Source organism: Microcebus murinus, unplaced genomic scaffold (genome assembly GCF_040939455.1).
Source record: "Microcebus murinus isolate Inina unplaced genomic scaffold, M.murinus_Inina_mat1.0 scaf007_hap2_Mmur4.0, whole genome shotgun sequence".
Taxonomy (NCBI): domain Eukaryota; kingdom Metazoa; phylum Chordata; class Mammalia; order Primates; family Cheirogaleidae; genus Microcebus; species Microcebus murinus.
In genome coordinates this window covers 803,503-821,437 of record NW_027438953.1, presented here as the reverse complement: position 1 = coordinate 821,437, position 17,935 = coordinate 803,503, and the positions used below count along the sequence as shown (strand labels likewise).

General features: G+C 62.8%; 5 non-coding genes across 5 annotated transcripts; all 5 read left to right on the top strand.

Annotated features, from left to right (window-relative positions):
- The first annotated feature begins 839 nt into the window (after nt 1-839).
- Nucleotides 840-958, top strand: LOC142866773 (5S ribosomal RNA). Its single transcript, XR_012916603.1, has one exon. It is a non-coding gene; the product is annotated as a 5S ribosomal RNA (ribosomal RNA).
- A 3,798-nt stretch (nt 959-4,756) lies between these two features.
- On the top strand, nt 4,757-4,875 carry LOC142866772 (5S ribosomal RNA). Its single transcript, XR_012916602.1, has one exon. It is a non-coding gene; the product is annotated as a 5S ribosomal RNA (ribosomal RNA).
- A 3,781-nt stretch (nt 4,876-8,656) lies between these two features.
- On the top strand, nt 8,657-8,775 carry LOC142866771 (5S ribosomal RNA). The gene has a single exon (XR_012916601.1). It is a non-coding gene; the product is annotated as a 5S ribosomal RNA (ribosomal RNA).
- Nucleotides 8,776-12,575: 3,800 nt separating this feature from the next.
- On the top strand, nt 12,576-12,694 carry LOC142866769 (5S ribosomal RNA). Its single transcript, XR_012916599.1, has one exon. It is a non-coding gene; the product is annotated as a 5S ribosomal RNA (ribosomal RNA).
- Nucleotides 12,695-16,476: 3,782 nt separating this feature from the next.
- Nucleotides 16,477-16,595, top strand: LOC142866768 (5S ribosomal RNA). Its single transcript, XR_012916598.1, has one exon. It is a non-coding gene; the product is annotated as a 5S ribosomal RNA (ribosomal RNA).
- Nucleotides 16,596-17,935: the final 1,340 nt, after the last annotated feature.

Sequence of the window (17,935 nt, the reverse complement as noted above, 5' to 3'; positions counted from 1 at the left end):
AGTTGCCACCCTCACAGATGGATTAGGAAACTCTTTCCGGTGCACTCATTAGTGAAATGACCTCCAGGAAGCTGGAATCCAATATCTAATGGCCGATTTTTAGCGAGTCCACACGCCAGGGTGGTCGGGGTCCAATGCAGCCCCGGCCAGGCCCAGGCCCCTTGGACTGGGCCACAGGAGGACACGGAGGAGGGTCCCGGCCCCCACGAAGCGGTGCCGGCAGTTCTCCACGGGCTTGGGCGTTTTCCAGAGGTAGGAGATGGAGGGGACTGATTTCTTCAGCGCCCCCCAAACCACGCCACCCCACCCCACCCATGGGACACATCCCCAGAGAGAGACGCCCCATACACTGGCTGTGCCCCAGCCCTGGCCCGGGGGAATAGGCGGCAGCCCACCCACAGGGCGAGGGGGGGGGCGCAGCTGAAAGGGGTTGTGGGGGAGGGCGGCCCCTGGCTGGGGTCAAAGGGCGAGCGTCCCGCGCGTGCGCAGTCAGCGGCAGGCAGCGACGCGCTGGGGGTGGGCAGCGGGTAGGTGAAGGAGGCCGGGCGAGGAGACGAGGGAGGCTGGGAGGGCTCCACCTTGGCGAGTCCAGCCGTGGAGGCGCATCTTGTGTGAGTGTGAGTGAGTGTGAGTGTGTGTGTGTGTGTATACAGAGACAGCCCCCCGCCCCGCCCTGCCCCGCCCCGCCCCGCCCATCACCCCCGTCCCTGGGAGCCCGCGGGACCCGGCCGGCGAACTCAACCGGCCCGGCCCGGCGCGGGGCCTGGGGCGGGAGGCGGCGGCGGGGAAGCCCAGAGAGGCTCGGCTTCTTGAGCGGGGCAGGGGCGCCCTCCGCCGCCGTCTAGGGCCACACCACCCTGAACGCCCCCGATCTCGTCTGGTCTCGGAAGCTAAGCAGGGTCGGGCCCGGTTAGTACTTGGATGGGAGACCGCCTGGGAATACCGGGTGCCACAGGCTGCTGCTTTTTTTTTTTTTTTTTTTTTGCCTCTTGTTCTGTCCCCTTTCTGGGAGCGCGGCGGCGGCCCGGGGTGGGGGTCACCCCCACCCTCAGCGCCCGCCCGCGGTGCCTGGCGCCCCAGCCCGCACCGTGGGGCCTCCTCTTGTCCCAAGCCGCGACACCGCCGCCACGCGGCAGCATGCGTGGCATCTGGACTGTCAGGTCTCAGACCAAAGGTCTGCTCTGTGGGAACCGACACGCTGGAGGAAACCTTGAGAGTCTGAGAGGGGAGGGAGTTCCAGAAGAAGGCCAGGATGTCATTTTGAGGGAGTATGTGACCAGAACTCGTCCCGTTGCTTTTGGGGTTCTATGGGCTACACGCAGGAATCTTTGGTGGTGGCACCTGATGTTGGGGGATCCGGAGTCACACCCAGACCTGCTCCACAGGCCTCCTTTTACTTTTCTCTTCGGATTCATTATTTTTAAAAAGTGTCTCTTACCTCTAGGATTGCATTTTCTTTTCTCTCTCTCTTCAAGCAGATGATGGGAGTACAAGTATTCAGGTGACATGTGTTGCCCGTGCCCCCCTCCCCCCTGTGTTCTTTTTTTTTTTTTTTTTTGAGACAGAGTCTCGTTTTGCTGCCCAGGCTAGAGTGAGTGCCATGGCGTCAGCCTAGCTCACAGCAACCTCAATCTCCGGGCTCAAGCAATCCTGCTGCCTCAGCCTCCCGAGTAGTTGGGACTACAGGCATGCACCACCACGCCCGGCTGTGTTTTTCTATATATATTAGTTGGCCAATTAATTTCTTTCTATTTTTAGTAGAGACGGGGTCTCGCTCTTGCTCAGGCTGGTTTCGAACTCCTGACCTGGAGCAATCCGCCCGCCTCGGCCTCCCAGAGAGCTAGGATTACAGGCGTGAGCCACCGCGCCCGGCCCCCCCTGTGTTCTTATTCATATACCTCTCATGTTGTTCCAGCGTATTGTGGGGGTACCAATGTTAAGGTCGGGTGCCTTGCCCTCTCCAAGCCTCCCCCCTCGGGTCAGAGCTTCAAGTGCGCCCATCCCCCAGTCGGTGCGCACCCACCCCATGCCTAATGGATGTGTATGCCCCTCCCCTCCCCCCACACGCCCGACACCCACCCGATGAAGGTGATTCCTCTCTGTCCACTTAGGCGTCCATCCGTTCGTACCAATTTGCTGGTGAGCGCGCTCACGTGGTGCTCGTGTGTCCATTCTTGGGATACCTGGCCTACTGGAACGGGTTCCAGCTCTGGCCAGGAGAACACGAGAGGCGCCCTCTCACCGCTGCTCCTCACAGCCGAATGGCACTCCGTGGTGTCCACGCGCCACATTTTATTCATGCACTCCTGGATGGATGGGCACTCGGGTCGCTTCCACGTCTTTGCGATTGTGAATTGTGCCCTAACTGTCACCCTAACCCTTACCCAGCCCGTCTCCACTGCCCCTGCCTGACGCACTCCTCCCCGGCCAGGCCCGTCACTGTCCTGGGCCCCCGCCTGACCGGCTCCTCCCCGCCCGGCCTGTCACCGTCCTCTGCCCCTGCCTGACATGCTCCTTCCCGCCCGCCCGGCCTCTCACCGTCCTCGGCCCCTGCCTGACCGGCTCCTCCGTCGCCTGGGCCTTCCAAGGGCTTGGTGTGGACGCTGCTTCCAGGAAGCCCTCCAGAAACCCGGCAGCAGGGTGGCCGCAGCAGTCTCCAGCAGCCGTCCCTAAGTCGCGTGAGTGCGGGGGACGTGCCCCCGCTGTGCCGCGGGGGCCCAGCCTGGTGTCTTCCCTGAGGCCCTGCGGCTGGCTGCCGGCTGGGCTGCCCCTCCCCGCAAGGGGAGAGCCGCGGAGGTGGGGACCGCCTCCTGATGGGGACGTACACGCAGCTCTCCACGTCGGATTCCGGGGCTCTCTGTCCTGCCCGAAGGCCCAGCTGGCCTGCGGGTCCTTAGAGTGGCAAAAACATCCGAAAACTGAGATTGAGGGTCCGGTGGGTGTCTGCACTTTTGTGCTGGGCACCCCAGGGAGGCCCGGGGGCTGGCTGGACAACGTGGTCTGCTGGGCGGGGGGGTTGGAGGAGCAACTGATGCCCTTTGCACTTCGGGTAGCAAGAGTCTGAGGTGTCTCTGAGCCCTGTGCCCTGTGGGGGGGGGCGGGGGGGAGGAGGAGGAGGAGGAGGAGGAGGAGGAGGAGGAGGTGGGAAGGGCCGGGGCCTGCAGTCCTGTTCCCGGGGTGGCACGGCAAGTGGCCTCTTCCACAGGCTGCTTGGCCTGGGCTCCCTGCACCTGGGCCTTTGGAGGACCGGCCCTGTGCTTGCCAACACTTCCTGCAGGGACCCAGAGCTGGGAGGTGGCATCTCTCAGCCCTGGGTCGGGCAGAGCCCCAGCAGGCCATGCCCACAACCTCTCTCAGCACCGGTCCCCCAGAAGGCTCCTTTGGGACCAGGATTCTCTTGCGGTGACTCTTTAAGGTCTGGCCCCTGGATGGAGGGGCACCAGGAGTAGAGGAGCAGGAAGGGGAAGGGGGTGGCCATGCGAGGGGACACTTTGAGGCCGAGTCCCAGCTTCAGCCTGATCCTCCTGGGAACCCCGCTCTGAGACAAGGAGCCGGGCTTCGCATTCCCACAGCAGCCAGTCGTGGGCTGAGGACACCTGGGGCGTTGGGAACTCCCTGGCTTCTCCTTGGTTTAACATCTGGAGCTGCTTGTGAATCGCGCCGCCACACACACCCGAGCGCAGGTGTCTTCCGCACAGACTGCGGGCCTCGCTCTTCTGAATGCCGCTAGCTCGCCACCCACCCACGGGTGAACCTGGTCAGGGTGCTTTCTCTAAGGGGCAGACTCTTTTCCGGGCGGGCTACCGGTGTCTCTGTTTGCTCGTTTCTTTCTTCCATTTCGGGAAAGTCTTCCTTGCTGGGTGTGGAAATCTCCTATGCCTTCCCTCGCCTATTCTGTCAGCTTTCAAATTCTCTTTCAGTTGCCACCCTCACAGATGGATTAGGAAACTCTTTCCGGTGCACTCATTAGTGAAATGACCTCCAGGAAGCTGGAATCCAATATCTAATGGCCGATTTTTAGCGAGTCCACACGCCAGGGTGGTCGGGGTCCAATGCAGCCCCGGCCAGGCCCAGGCCCCTTGGACTGGGCCACAGGAGGACACGGAGGAGGGTCCCGGCCCCCACGAAGCGGTGCCGGCAGTTCTCCACGGGCTTGGGCGTTTTCCAGAGGTAGGAGATGGAGGGGACTGATTTCTTCAGCGCCCCCCAAACCACGCCACCCCACCCCACCCATGGGACACATCCCCAGAGAGAGACGCCCCATACACTGGCTGTGCCCCAGCCCTGGCCCGGGGGAATAGGCGGCAGCCCACCCACAGGGCGAGGGGGGGGCGCAGCTGAAAGGGGTTGTGGGGGAGGGCGGCCCCTGGCTGGGGTCAAAGGGCGAGCGTCCCGCGCGTGCGCAGTCAGCGGCAGGCAGCGACGCGCTGGGGGTGGGCAGCGGGTAGGTGAAGGAGGCCGGGCGAGGAGACGAGGGAGGCTGGGAGGGCTCCACCTTGGCGAGTCCAGCCGTGGAGGCGCATCTTGTGTGAGTGTGAGTGAGTGTGAGTGTGTGTGTGTGTGTATACAGAGACAGCCCCCCGCCCCGCCCCGCCCCGCCCCGCCCCGCCCATCACCCCCGTCCCTGGGAGCCCGCGGGACCCGGCCGGCGAACTCAACCGGCCCGGCCCGGCGCGGGGCCTGGGGCGGGAGGCGGCGGCGGGGAAGCCCAGAGAGGCTCGGCTTCTTGAGCGGGGCAGGGGCGCCCTCCGCCGCCGTCTAGGGCCACACCACCCTGAACGCCCCCGATCTCGTCTGGTCTCGGAAGCTAAGCAGGGTCGGGCCCGGTTAGTACTTGGATGGGAGACCGCCTGGGAATACCGGGTGCCACAGGCTGCTGCTTTTTTTTTTTTTTTTTTTTTTGCCTCTTGTTCTGTCCCCTTTCTGGGAGCGCGGCGGCGGCCCGGGGTGGGGGTCACCCCCACCCTCAGCGCCCGCCCGCGGTGCCTGGCGCCCCAGCCCGCACCGTGGGGCCTCCTCTTGTCCCAAGCCGCGACACCACCGCCACGCGGCAGCATGCGTGGCATCTGGACTGTCAGGTCTCAGACCAAAGGTCTGCTCTGTGGGAACCGACACGCTGGAGGAAACCTTGAGAGTCTGAGAGGGGAGGGAGTTCCAGAAGAAGGCCAGGATGTCATTTTGAGGGAGTATGTGACCAGAACTCGTCCCGTTGCTTTTGGGGTTCTATGGGCTACACGCAGGAATCTTTGGTGGTGGCACCTGATGTTGGGGGATCCGGAGTCACACCCAGACCTGCTCCACAGGCCTCCTTTTACTTTTCTCTTCGGATTCATTATTTTTAAAAAGTGTCTCTTACCTCTAGGATTGCATTTTCTTTTCTCTCTCTCTTCAAGCAGATGATGGGAGTACAAGTATTCAGGTGACATGTGTTGCCCGTGCCCCCCTCCCCCCTGTGTTCTTTTTTTTTTTTTTTTTTGAGACAGAGTCTCGTTTTGCTGCCCAGGCTAGAGTGAGTGCCATGGCGTCAGCCTAGCTCACAGCAACCTCAATCTCCGGGCTCAAGCAATCCTGCTGCCTCAGCCTCCCGAGTAGTTGGGACTACAGGCATGCACCACCACGCCCGGCTGTGTTTTTCTATATATATTAGTTGGCCAATTAATTTCTTTCTATTTTTAGTAGAGACGGGGTCTCGCTCTTGCTCAGGCTGGTTTCGAACTCCTGACCTGGAGCAATCCGCCCGCCTCGGCCTCCCAGAGAGCTAGGATTACAGGCGTGAGCCACCGCGCCCGGCCCCCCCTGTGTTCTTATTCATATACCTCTCATGTTGTTCCAGCGTATTGTGGGGGTACCAATGTTAAGGTCGGGTGCCTTGCCCTCTCCAAGCCTCCCCCCTCGGGTCAGAGCTTCAAGTGCGCCCATCCCCCAGTCGGTGCGCACCCACCCCATGCCTAATGGATGTGTATGCCCCTCCCCTCCCCCCACACGCCCGACACCCACCCGATGAAGGTGATTCCTCTCTGTCCACTTAGGCGTCCATCCGTTCGTACCAATTTGCTGGTGAGCGCGCTCACGTGGTGCTCGTGTGTCCATTCTTGGGATACCTGGCCTACTGGAACGGGTTCCAGCTCTGGCCAGGAGAACACGAGAGGCGCCCTCTCACCGCTGCTCCTCACAGCCGAATGGCACTCCGTGGTGTCCACGCGCCACATTTTATTCATGCACTCCTGGATGGATGGGCACTCGGGTCGCTTCCACGTCTTTGCGATTGTGAATTGTGCCCTAACTGTCACCCTAACCCTTACCCAGCCCGTCTCCACTGCCCCTGCCTGACGCACTCCTCCCCGGCCAGGCCCGTCACTGTCCTGGGCCCCCGCCTGACCGGCTCCTCCCCGCCCGGCCTGTCACCGTCCTCTGCCCCTGCCTGACATGCTCCTTCCCGCCCGCCCGGCCTCTCACCGTCCTCGGCCCCTGCCTGACCGGCTCCTCCGTCGCCTGGGCCTTCCAAGGGCTTGGTGTGGACGCTGCTTCCAGGAAGCCCTCCAGAAACCCGGCAGCAGGGTGGCCGCAGCAGTCTCCAGCAGCCGTCCCTAAGTCGCGTGAGTGCGGGGGACGTGCCCCCGCTGTGCCGCGGGGGCCCAGCCTGGTGTCTTCCCTGAGGCCCTGCGGCTGGCTGCCGGCTGGGCTGCCCCTCCCCGCAAGGGGAGAGCCGCGGAGGTGGGGACCGCCTCCTGATGGGGACGTACACGCAGCTCTCCACGTCGGATTCCGGGGCTCTCTGTCCTGCCCGAAGGCCCAGCTGGCCTGCGGGTCCTTAGAGTGGCAAAAACATCCGAAAACTGAGATTGAGGGTCCGGTGGGTGTCTGCACTTTTGTGCTGGGCACCCCAGGGAGGCCCGGGGGCTGGCTGGACAACGTGGTCTGCTGGGCGGGGGGGTTGGAGGAGCAACTGATGCCCTTTGCACTTCGGGTAGCAAGAGTCTGAGGTGTCTCTGAGCCCTGTGCCCTGTGGGGGGGGGCGGGGGGGAGGAGGAGGAGGAGGAGGAGGAGGAGGAGGAGGTGGGAAGGGCCGGGGCCTGCAGTCCTGTTCCCGGGGTGGCACGGCAAGTGGCCTCTTCCACAGGCTGCTTGGCCTGGGCTCCCTGCACCTGGGCCTTTGGAGGACCGGCCCTGTGCTTGCCAACACTTCCTGCAGGGACCCAGAGCTGGGAGGTGGCATCTCTCAGCCCTGGGTCGGGCAGAGCCCCAGCAGGCCATGCCCACAACCTCTCTCAGCACCGGTCCCCCAGAAGGCTCCTTTGGGACCAGGATTCTCTTGCGGTGACTCTTTAAGGTCTGGCCCCTGGATGGAGGGGCACCAGGAGTAGAGGAGCAGGAAGGGGAAGGGGGTGGCCATGCGAGGGGACACTTTGAGGCCGAGTCCCAGCTTCAGCCTGATCCTCCTGGGAACCCCGCTCTGAGACAAGGAGCCGGGCTTCGCATTCCCACAGCAGCCAGTCGTGGGCTGAGGACACCTGGGGCGTTGGGAACTCCCTGGCTTCTCCTTGGTTTAACATCTGGAGCTGCTTGTGAATCGCGCCGCCACACACACCCGAGCGCAGGTGTCTTCCGCACAGACTGCGGGCCTCGCTCTTCTGAATGCCGCTAGCTCGCCACCCACCCACGGGTGAACCTGGTCAGGGTGCTTTCTCTAAGGGGCAGACTCTTTTCCGGGCGGGCTACCGGTGTCTCTGTTTGCTCGTTTCTTTCTTCCATTTCGGGAAAGTCTTCCTTGCTGGGTGTGGAAATCTCCTATGCCTTCCCTCGCCTATTCTGTCAGCTTTCAAATTCTCTTTCAGTTGCCACCCTCACAGATGGATTAGGAAACTCTTTCCGGTGCACTCATTAGTGAAATGACCTCCAGGAAGCTGGAATCCAATATCTAATGGCCGATTTTTAGCGAGTCCACACGCCAGGGTGGTCGGGGTCCAATGCAGCCCCGGCCAGGCCCAGGCCCCTTGGACTGGGCCACAGGAGGACACGGAGGAGGGTCCCGGCCCCCACGAAGCGGTGCCGGCAGTTCTCCACGGGCTTGGGCGTTTTCCAGAGGTAGGAGATGGAGGGGACTGATTTCTTCAGCGCCCCCCAAACCACGCCACCCCACCCCACCCATGGGACACATCCCCAGAGAGAGACGCCCCATACACTGGCTGTGCCCCAGCCCTGGCCCGGGGGAATAGGCGGCAGCCCACCCACAGGGCGAGGGGGGGGCGCAGCTGAAAGGGGTTGTGGGGGAGGGCGGCCCCTGGCTGGGGTCAAAGGGCGAGCGCGCGTGCGCAGTCAGCGGCAGGCAGCGACGCGCTGGGGGTGGGCAGCGGGTAGGTGAAGGAGGCCGGGCGAGGAGACGAGGGAGGCTGGGAGGGCTCCACCTTGGCGAGTCCAGCCGTGGAGGTGCATCTTGTGTGAGTGTGAGTGAGTGTGAGTGTGTGTGTGTGTGTATACAGAGACAGCCCCCCGCCCCGCCCCGCCCCGCCCATCACCCCCGTCCCTGGGAGCCCTCGGGACCCGGCCGGCGAACTCAACCGGCCCGGCCCGGCGCGGGGCCTGGGGCGGGAGGCGGCGGCGGGGAAGCCCAGAGAGGCTCGGCTTCTTGAGCGGGGCAGGGGCGCCCTCCGCCGCCGTCTAGGGCCACACCACCCTGAACGCCCCCGATCTCGTCTGGTCTCGGAAGCTAAGCAGGGTCGGGCCCGGTTAGTACTTGGATGGGAGACCGCCTGGGAATACCGGGTGCCACAGGCTGCTGCTTTTTTTTTTTTTTTTTTTTTGCCTCTTGTTCTGTCCCCTTTCTGGGAGCGCGGCGGCGGCCCGGGGTGGGGGTCACCCCCACCCTCAGCGCCCGCCCGCGGTGCCTGGCGCCCCAGCCCGCACCGTGGGGCCTCCTCTTGTCCCAAGCCGCGACACCACCGCCACGCGGCAGCATGCGTGGCATCTGGACTGTCAGGTCTCAGACCAAAGGTCTGCTCTGTGGGAACCGACACGCTGGAGGAAACCTTGAGAGTCTGAGAGGGGAGGGAGTTCCAGAAGAAGGCCAGGATGTCATTTTGAGGGAGTATGTGACCAGAACTCGTCCCGTTGCTTTTGGGGTTCTATGGGCTACACGCAGGAATCTTTGGTGGTGGCACCTGATGTTGGGGGATCCGGAGTCACACCCAGACCTGCTCCACAGGCCTCCTTTTACTTTTCTCTTCGGATTCATTATTTTTAAAAAGTGTCTCTTACCTCTAGGATTGCATTTTCTTTTCTCTCTCTCTTCAAGCAGATGATGGGAGTACAAGTATTCAGGTGACATGTGTTGCCCGTGCCCCCCTCCCCCCTGTGTTCTTTTTTTTTTTTTTTTTTTGAGACAGAGTCTCGTTTTGCTGCCCAGGCTAGAGTGAGTGCCATGGCGTCAGCCTAGCTCACAGCAACCTCAATCTCCGGGCTCAAGCAATCCTGCTGCCTCAGCCTCCCGAGTAGTTGGGACTACAGGCATGCACCACCACGCCCGGCTGTGTTTTTCTATATATATTAGTTGGCCAATTAATTTCTTTCTATTTTTAGTAGAGACGGGGTCTCGCTCTTGCTCAGGCTGGTTTCGAACTCCTGACCTGGAGCAATCCGCCCGCCTCGGCCTCCCAGAGAGCTAGGATTACAGGCGTGAGCCACCGCGCCCGGCCCCCCCTGTGTTCTTATTCATATACCTCTCATGTTGTTCCAGCGTATTGTGGGGGTACCAATGTTAAGGTCGGGTGCCTTGCCCTCTCCAAGCCTCCCCCCTCGGGTCAGAGCTTCAAGTGCGCCCATCCCCCAGTCGGTGCGCACCCACCCCATGCCTAATGGATGTGTATGCCCCTCCCCTCCCCCCACACGCCCGACACCCACCCGATGAAGGTGATTCCTCTCTGTCCACTTAGGCGTCCATCCGTTCGTACCAATTTGCTGGTGAGCGCGCTCACGTGGTGCTCGTGTGTCCATTCTTGGGATACCTGGCCTACTGGAACGGGTTCCAGCTCTGGCCAGGAGAACACGAGAGGCGCCCTCTCACCGCTGCTCCTCACAGCCGAATGGCACTCCGTGGTGTCCACGCGCCACATTTTATTCATGCACTCCTGGATGGATGGGCACTCGGGTCGCTTCCACGTCTTTGCGATTGTGAATTGTGCCCTAACTGTCACCCTAACCCTTACCCAGCCCGTCTCCACTGCCCCTGCCTGACGCACTCCTCCCCGGCCAGGCCCGTCACTGTCCTGGGCCCCCGCCTGACCGGCTCCTCCCCGCCCGGCCTGTCACCGTCCTCTGCCCCTGCCTGACATGCTCCTTCCCGCCCGCCCGGCCTCTCACCGTCCTCGGCCCCTGCCTGACCGGCTCCTCCGTCGCCTGGGCCTTCCAAGGGCTTGGTGTGGACGCTGCTTCCAGGAAGCCCTCCAGAAACCCGGCAGCAGGGTGGCCGCAGCAGTCTCCAGCAGCCGTCCCTAAGTCGCGTGAGTGCGGGGGACGTGCCCCCGCTGTGCCGCGGGGGCCCAGCCTGGTGTCTTCCCTGAGGCCCTGCGGCTGGCTGCCGGCTGGGCTGCCCCTCCCCGCAAGGGGAGAGCCGCGGAGGTGGGGACCGCCTCCTGATGGGGACGTACACGCAGCTCTCCACGTCGGATTCCGGGGCTCTCTGTCCTGCCCGAAGGCCCAGCTGGCCTGCGGGTCCTTAGAGTGGCAAAAACATCCGAAAACTGAGATTGAGGGTCCGGTGGGTGTCTGCACTTTTGTGCTGGGCACCCCAGGGAGGCCCGGGGGCTGGCTGGACAACGTGGTCTGCTGGGCGGGGGGGTTGGAGGAGCAACTGATGCCCTTTGCACTTCGGGTAGCAAGAGTCTGAGGTGTCTCTGAGCCCTGTGCCCTGTGGGGGGGGGGCGGGGGGGAGGAGGAGGAGGAGGAGGAGGAGGAGGAGGAGGAGGTGGGAAGGGCCGGGGCCTGCAGTCCTGTTCCCGGGGTGGCACGGCAAGTGGCCTCTTCCACAGGCTGCTTGGCCTGGGCTCCCTGCACCTGGGCCTTTGGAGGACCGGCCCTGTGCTTGCCAACACTTCCTGCAGGGACCCAGAGCTGGGAGGTGGCATCTCTCAGCCCTGGGTCGGGCAGAGCCCCAGCAGGCCATGCCCACAACCTCTCTCAGCACCGGTCCCCCAGAAGGCTCCTTTGGGACCAGGATTCTCTTGCGGTGACTCTTTAAGGTCTGGCCCCTGGATGGAGGGGCACCAGGAGTAGAGGAGCAGGAAGGGGAAGGGGGTGGCCATGCGAGGGGACACTTTGAGGCCGAGTCCCAGCTTCAGCCTGATCCTCCTGGGAACCCCGCTCTGAGACAAGGAGCCGGGCTTCGCATTCCCACAGCAGCCAGTCGTGGGCTGAGGACACCTGGGGCGTTGGGAACTCCCTGGCTTCTCCTTGGTTTAACATCTGGAGCTGCTTGTGAATCGCGCCGCCACACACACCCGAGCGCAGGTGTCTTCCGCACAGACTGCGGGCCTCGCTCTTCTGAATGCCGCTAGCTCGCCACCCACCCACGGGTGAACCTGGTCAGGGTGCTTTCTCTAAGGGGCAGACTCTTTTCCGGGCGGGCTACCGGTGTCTCTGTTTGCTCGTTTCTTTCTTCCATTTCGGGAAAGTCTTCCTTGCTGGGTGTGGAAATCTCCTATGCCTTCCCTCGCCTATTCTGTCAGCTTTCAAATTCTCTTTCAGTTGCCACCCTCACAGATGGATTAGGAAACTCTTTCCGGTGCACTCATTAGTGAAATGACCTCCAGGAAGCTGGAATCCAATATCTAATGGCCGATTTTTAGCGAGTCCACACGCCAGGGTGGTCGGGGTCCAATGCAGCCCCGGCCAGGCCCAGGCCCCTTGGACTGGGCCACAGGAGGACACGGAGGAGGGTCCCGGCCCCCACGAAGCGGTGCCGGCAGTTCTCCACGGGCTTGGGCGTTTTCCAGAGGTAGGAGATGGAGGGGACTGATTTCTTCAGCGCCCCCCAAACCACGCCACCCCACCCCACCCATGGGACACATCCCCAGAGAGAGACGCCCCATACACTGGCTGTGCCCCAGCCCTGGCCCGGGGGAATAGGCGGCAGCCCACCCACAGGGCGAGGGGGGGGCGCAGCTGAAAGGGGTTGTGGGGGAGGGCGGCCCCTGGCTGGGGTCAAAGGGCGAGCGTCCCGCGCGTGCGCAGTCAGCGGCAGGCAGCGACGCGCTGGGGGTGGGCAGCGGGTAGGTGAAGGAGGCCGGGCGAGGAGACGAGGGAGGCTGGGAGGGCTCCACCTTGGCGAGTCCAGCCGTGGAGGCGCATCTTGTGTGAGTGTGAGTGAGTGTGAGTGTGTGTGTGTGTGTATACAGAGACAGCCCCCCGCCCCGCCCCGCCCTGCCCCGCCCCGCCCATCACCCCCGTCCCTGGGAGCCCGCGGGACCCGGCCGGCGAACTCAACCGGCCCGGCCCGGCGCGGGGCCTGGGGCGGGAGGCGGCGGCGGGGAAGCCCAGAGAGGCTCGGCTTCTTGAGCGGGGCAGGGGCGCCCTCCGCCGCCGTCTAGGGCCACACCACCCTGAACGCCCCCGATCTCGTCTGGTCTCGGAAGCTAAGCAGGGTCGGGCCCGGTTAGTACTTGGATGGGAGACCGCCTGGGAATACCGGGTGCCACAGGCTGCTGCTTTTTTTTTTTTTTTTTTTTTTGCCTCTTGTTCTGTCCCCTTTCTGGGAGCGCGGCGGCGGCCCGGGGTGGGGGTCACCCCCACCCTCAGCGCCCGCCCGCGGTGCCTGGCGCCCCAGCCCGCACCGTGGGGCCTCCTCTTGTCCCAAGCCGCGACACCACCGCCACGCGGCAGCATGCGTGGCATCTGGACTGTCAGGTCTCAGACCAAAGGTCTGCTCTGTGGGAACCGACACGCTGGAGGAAACCTTGAGAGTCTGAGAGGGGAGGGAGTTCCAGAAGAAGGCCAGGATGTCATTTTGAGGGAGTATGTGACCAGAACTCGTCCCGTTGCTTTTGGGGTTCTATGGGCTACACGCAGGAATCTTTGGTGGTGGCACCTGATGTTGGGGGATCCGGAGTCACACCCAGACCTGCTCCACAGGCCTCCTTTTACTTTTCTCTTCGGATTCATTATTTTTAAAAAGTGTCTCTTACCTCTAGGATTGCATTTTCTTTTCTCTCTCTCTTCAAGCAGATGATGGGAGTACAAGTATTCAGGTGACATGTGTTGCCCGTGCCCCCCTCCCCCCTGTGTTCTTTTTTTTTTTTTTTTTTTGAGACAGAGTCTCGTTTTGCTGCCCAGGCTAGAGTGAGTGCCATGGCGTCAGCCTAGCTCACAGCAACCTCAATCTCCGGGCTCAAGCAATCCTGCTGCCTCAGCCTCCCGAGTAGTTGGGACTACAGGCATGCACCACCACGCCCGGCTGTGTTTTTCTATATATATTAGTTGGCCAATTAATTTCTTTCTATTTTTAGTAGAGACGGGGTCTCGCTCTTGCTCAGGCTGGTTTCGAACTCCTGACCTGGAGCAATCCGCCCGCCTCGGCCTCCCAGAGAGCTAGGATTACAGGCGTGAGCCACCGCGCCCGGCCCCCCCTGTGTTCTTATTCATATACCTCTCATGTTGTTCCAGCGTATTGTGGGGGTACCAATGTTAAGGTCGGGTGCCTTGCCCTCTCCAAGCCTCCCCCCTCGGGTCAGAGCTTCAAGTGCGCCCATCCCCCAGTCGGTGCGCACCCACCCCATGCCTAATGGATGTGTATGCCCCTCCCCTCCCCCCACACGCCCGACACCCACCCGATGAAGGTGATTCCTCTCTGTCCACTTAGGCGTCCATCCGTTCGTACCAATTTGCTGGTGAGCGCGCTCACGTGGTGCTCGTGTGTCCATTCTTGGGATACCTGGCCTACTGGAACGGGTTCCAGCTCTGGCCAGGAGAACACGAGAGGCGCCCTCTCACCGCTGCTCCTCACAGCCGAATGGCACTCCGTGGTGTCCACGCGCCACATTTTATTCATGCACTCCTGGATGGATGGGCACTCGGGTCGCTTCCACGTCTTTGCGATTGTGAATTGTGCCCTAACTGTCACCCTAACCCTTACCCAGCCCGTCTCCACTGCCCCTGCCTGACGCACTCCTCCCCGGCCAGGCCCGTCACTGTCCTGGGCCCCCGCCTGACCGGCTCCTCCCCGCCCGGCCTGTCACCGTCCTCTGCCCCTGCCTGACATGCTCCTTCCCGCCCGCCCGGCCTCTCACCGTCCTCGGCCCCTGCCTGACCGGCTCCTCCGTCGCCTGGGCCTTCCAAGGGCTTGGTGTGGACGCTGCTTCCAGGAAGCCCTCCAGAAACCCGGCAGCAGGGTGGCCGCAGCAGTCTCCAGCAGCCGTCCCTAAGTCGCGTGAGTGCGGGGGACGTGCCCCCGCTGTGCCGCGGGGGCCCAGCCTGGTGTCTTCCCTGAGGCCCTGCGGCTGGCTGCCGGCTGGGCTGCCCCTCCCCGCAAGGGGAGAGCCGCGGAGGTGGGGACCGCCTCCTGATGGGGACGTACACGCAGCTCTCCACGTCGGATTCCGGGGCTCTCTGTCCTGCCCGAAGGCCCAGCTGGCCTGCGGGTCCTTAGAGTGGCAAAAACATCCGAAAACTGAGATTGAGGGTCCGGTGGGTGTCTGCACTTTTGTGCTGGGCACCCCAGGGAGGCCCGGGGGCTGGCTGGACAACGTGGTCTGCTGGGCGGGGGGGTTGGAGGAGCAACTGATGCCCTTTGCACTTCGGGTAGCAAGAGTCTGAGGTGTCTCTGAGCCCTGTGCCCTGTGGGGGGGGGCGGGGGGGAGGAGGAGGAGGAGGAGGAGGAGGAGGAGGAGGTGGGAAGGGCCGGGGCCTGCAGTCCTGTTCCCGGGGTGGCACGGCAAGTGGCCTCTTCCACAGGCTGCTTGGCCTGGGCTCCCTGCACCTGGGCCTTTGGAGGACCGGCCCTGTGCTTGCCAACACTTCCTGCAGGGACCCAGAGCTGGGAGGTGGCATCTCTCAGCCCTGGGTCGGGCAGAGCCCCAGCAGGCCATGCCCACAACCTCTCTCAGCACCGGTCCCCCAGAAGGCTCCTTTGGGACCAGGATTCTCTTGCGGTGACTCTTTAAGGTCTGGCCCCTGGATGGAGGGGCACCAGGAGTAGAGGAGCAGGAAGGGGAAGGGGGTGGCCATGCGAGGGGACACTTTGAGGCCGAGTCCCAGCTTCAGCCTGATCCTCCTGGGAACCCCGCTCTGAGACAAGGAGCCGGGCTTCGCATTCCCACAGCAGCCAGTCGTGGGCTGAGGACACCTGGGGCGTTGGGAACTCCCTGGCTTCTCCTTGGTTTAACATCTGGAGCTGCTTGTGAATCGCGCCGCCACACACACCCGAGCGCAGGTGTCTTCCGCACAGACTGCGGGCCTCGCTCTTCTGAATGCCGCTAGCTCGCCACCCACCCACGGGTGAACCTGGTCAGGGTGCTTTCTCTAAGGGGCAGACTCTTTTCCGGGCGGGCTACCGGTGTCTCTGTTTGCTCGTTTCTTTCTTCCATTTCGGGAAAGTCTTCCTTGCTGGGTGTGGAAATCTCCTATGCCTTCCCTCGCCTATTCTGTCAGCTTTCAAATTCTCTTTCAGTTGCCACCCTCACAGATGGATTAGGAAACTCTTTCCGGTGCACTCATTAGTGAAATGACCTCCAGGAAGCTGGAATCCAATATCTAATGGCCGATTTTTAGCGAGTCCACACGCCAGGGTGGTCGGGGTCCAATGCAGCCCCGGCCAGGCCCAGGCCCCTTGGACTGGGCCACAGGAGGACACGGAGGAGGGTCCCGGCCCCCACGAAGCGGTGCCGGCAGTTCTCCACGGGCTTGGGCGTTTTCCAGAGGTAGGAGATGGAGGGGACTGATTTCTTCAGCGCCCCCCAAACCACGCCACCCCACCCCACCCATGGGACACATCCCCAGAGAGAGACGCCCCATACACTGGCTGTGCCCCAGCCCTGGCCCGGGGGAATAGGCGGCAGCCCACCCACAGGGCGAGGGGGGGGCGCAGCTGAAAGGGGTTGTGGGGGAGGGCGGCCCCTGGCTGGGGTCAAAGGGCGAGCGCGCGTGCGCAGTCAGCGGCAGGCAGCGACGCGCTGGGGGTGGGCAGCGGGTAGGTGAAGGAGGCCGGGCGAGGAGACGAGGGAGGCTGGGAGGGCTCCACCTTGGCGAGTCCAGCCGTGGAGGTGCATCTTGTGTGAGTGTGAGTGAGTGTGAGTGTGTGTGTGTGTGTATACAGAGACAGCCCCCCGCCCCGCCCCGCCCCGCCCATCACCCCCGTCCCTGGGAGCCCTCGGGACCCGGCCGGCGAACTCAACCGGCCCGGCCCGGCGCGGGGCCTGGGGCGGGAGGCGGCGGCGGGGAAGCCCAGAGAGGCTCGGCTTCTTGAGCGGGGCAGGGGCGCCCTCCGCCGCCGTCTAGGGCCACACCACCCTGAACGCCCCCGATCTCGTCTGGTCTCGGAAGCTAAGCAGGGTCGGGCCCGGTTAGTACTTGGATGGGAGACCGCCTGGGAATACCGGGTGCCACAGGCTGCTGCTTTTTTTTTTTTTTTTTTTTTGCCTCTTGTTCTGTCCCCTTTCTGGGAGTGCGGCGGCGGCCCGGGGTGGGGGTCACCCCCACCCTCAGCGCCCGCCCGCGGTGCCTGGCGCCCCAGCCCGCACCGTGGGGCCTCCTCTTGTCCCAAGCCGCGACACCACCGCCACGCGGCAGCATGCGTGGCATCTGGACTGTCAGGTCTCAGACCAAAGGTCTGCTCTGTGGGAACCGACACGCTGGAGGAAACCTTGAGAGTCTGAGAGGGGAGGGAGTTCCAGAAGAAGGCCAGGATGTCATTTTGAGGGAGTATGTGACCAGAACTCGTCCCGTTGCTTTTGGGGTTCTATGGGCTACACGCAGGAATCTTTGGTGGTGGCACCTGATGTTGGGGGATCCGGAGTCACACCCAGACCTGCTCCACAGGCCTCCTTTTACTTTTCTCTTCGGATTCATTATTTTTAAAAAGTGTCTCTTACCTCTAGGATTGCATTTTCTTTTCTCTCTCTCTTCAAGCAGATGATGGGAGTACAAGTATTCAGGTGACATGTGTTGCCCGTGCCCCCCTCCCCCCTGTGTTCTTTTTTTTTTTTTTTTTTGAGACAGAGTCTCGTTTTGCTGCCCAGGCTAGAGTGAGTGCCATGGCGTCAGCCTAGCTCACAGCAACCTCAATCTCCGGGCTCAAGCAATCCTGCTGCCTCAGCCTCCCGAGTAGTTGGGACTACAGGCATGCACCACCACGCCCGGCTGTGTTTTTCTATATATATTAGTTGGCCAATTAATTTCTTTCTATTTTTAGTAGAGACGGGGTCTCGCTCTTGCTCAGGCTGGTTTCGAACTCCTGACCTGGAGCAATCCGCCCGCCTCGGCCTCCCAGAGAGCTAGGATTACAGGCGTGAGCCACCGCGCCCGGCCCCCCCTGTGTTCTTATTCATATACCTCTCATGTTGTTCCAGCGTATTGTGGGGGTACCAATGTTAAGGTCGGGTGCCTTGCCCTCTCCAAGCCTCCCCCCTCGGGTCAGAGCTTCAAGTGCGCCCATCCCCCAGTCGGTGCGCACCCACCCCATGCCTAATGGATGTGTATGCCCCTCCCCTCCCCCCACACGCCCGACACCCACCCGATGAAGGTGATTCCTCTCTGTCCACTTAGGCGTCCATCCGTTCGTACCAATTTGCTGGTGAGCGCGCTCACGTGGTGCTCGTGTGTCCATTCTTGGGATACCTGGCCTACTGGAACGGGTTCCAGCTCTGGCCAGGAGAACACGAGAGGCGCCCTCTCACCGCTGCTCCTCACAGCCGAATGGCACTCCGTGGTGTCCACGCGCCACATTTTATTC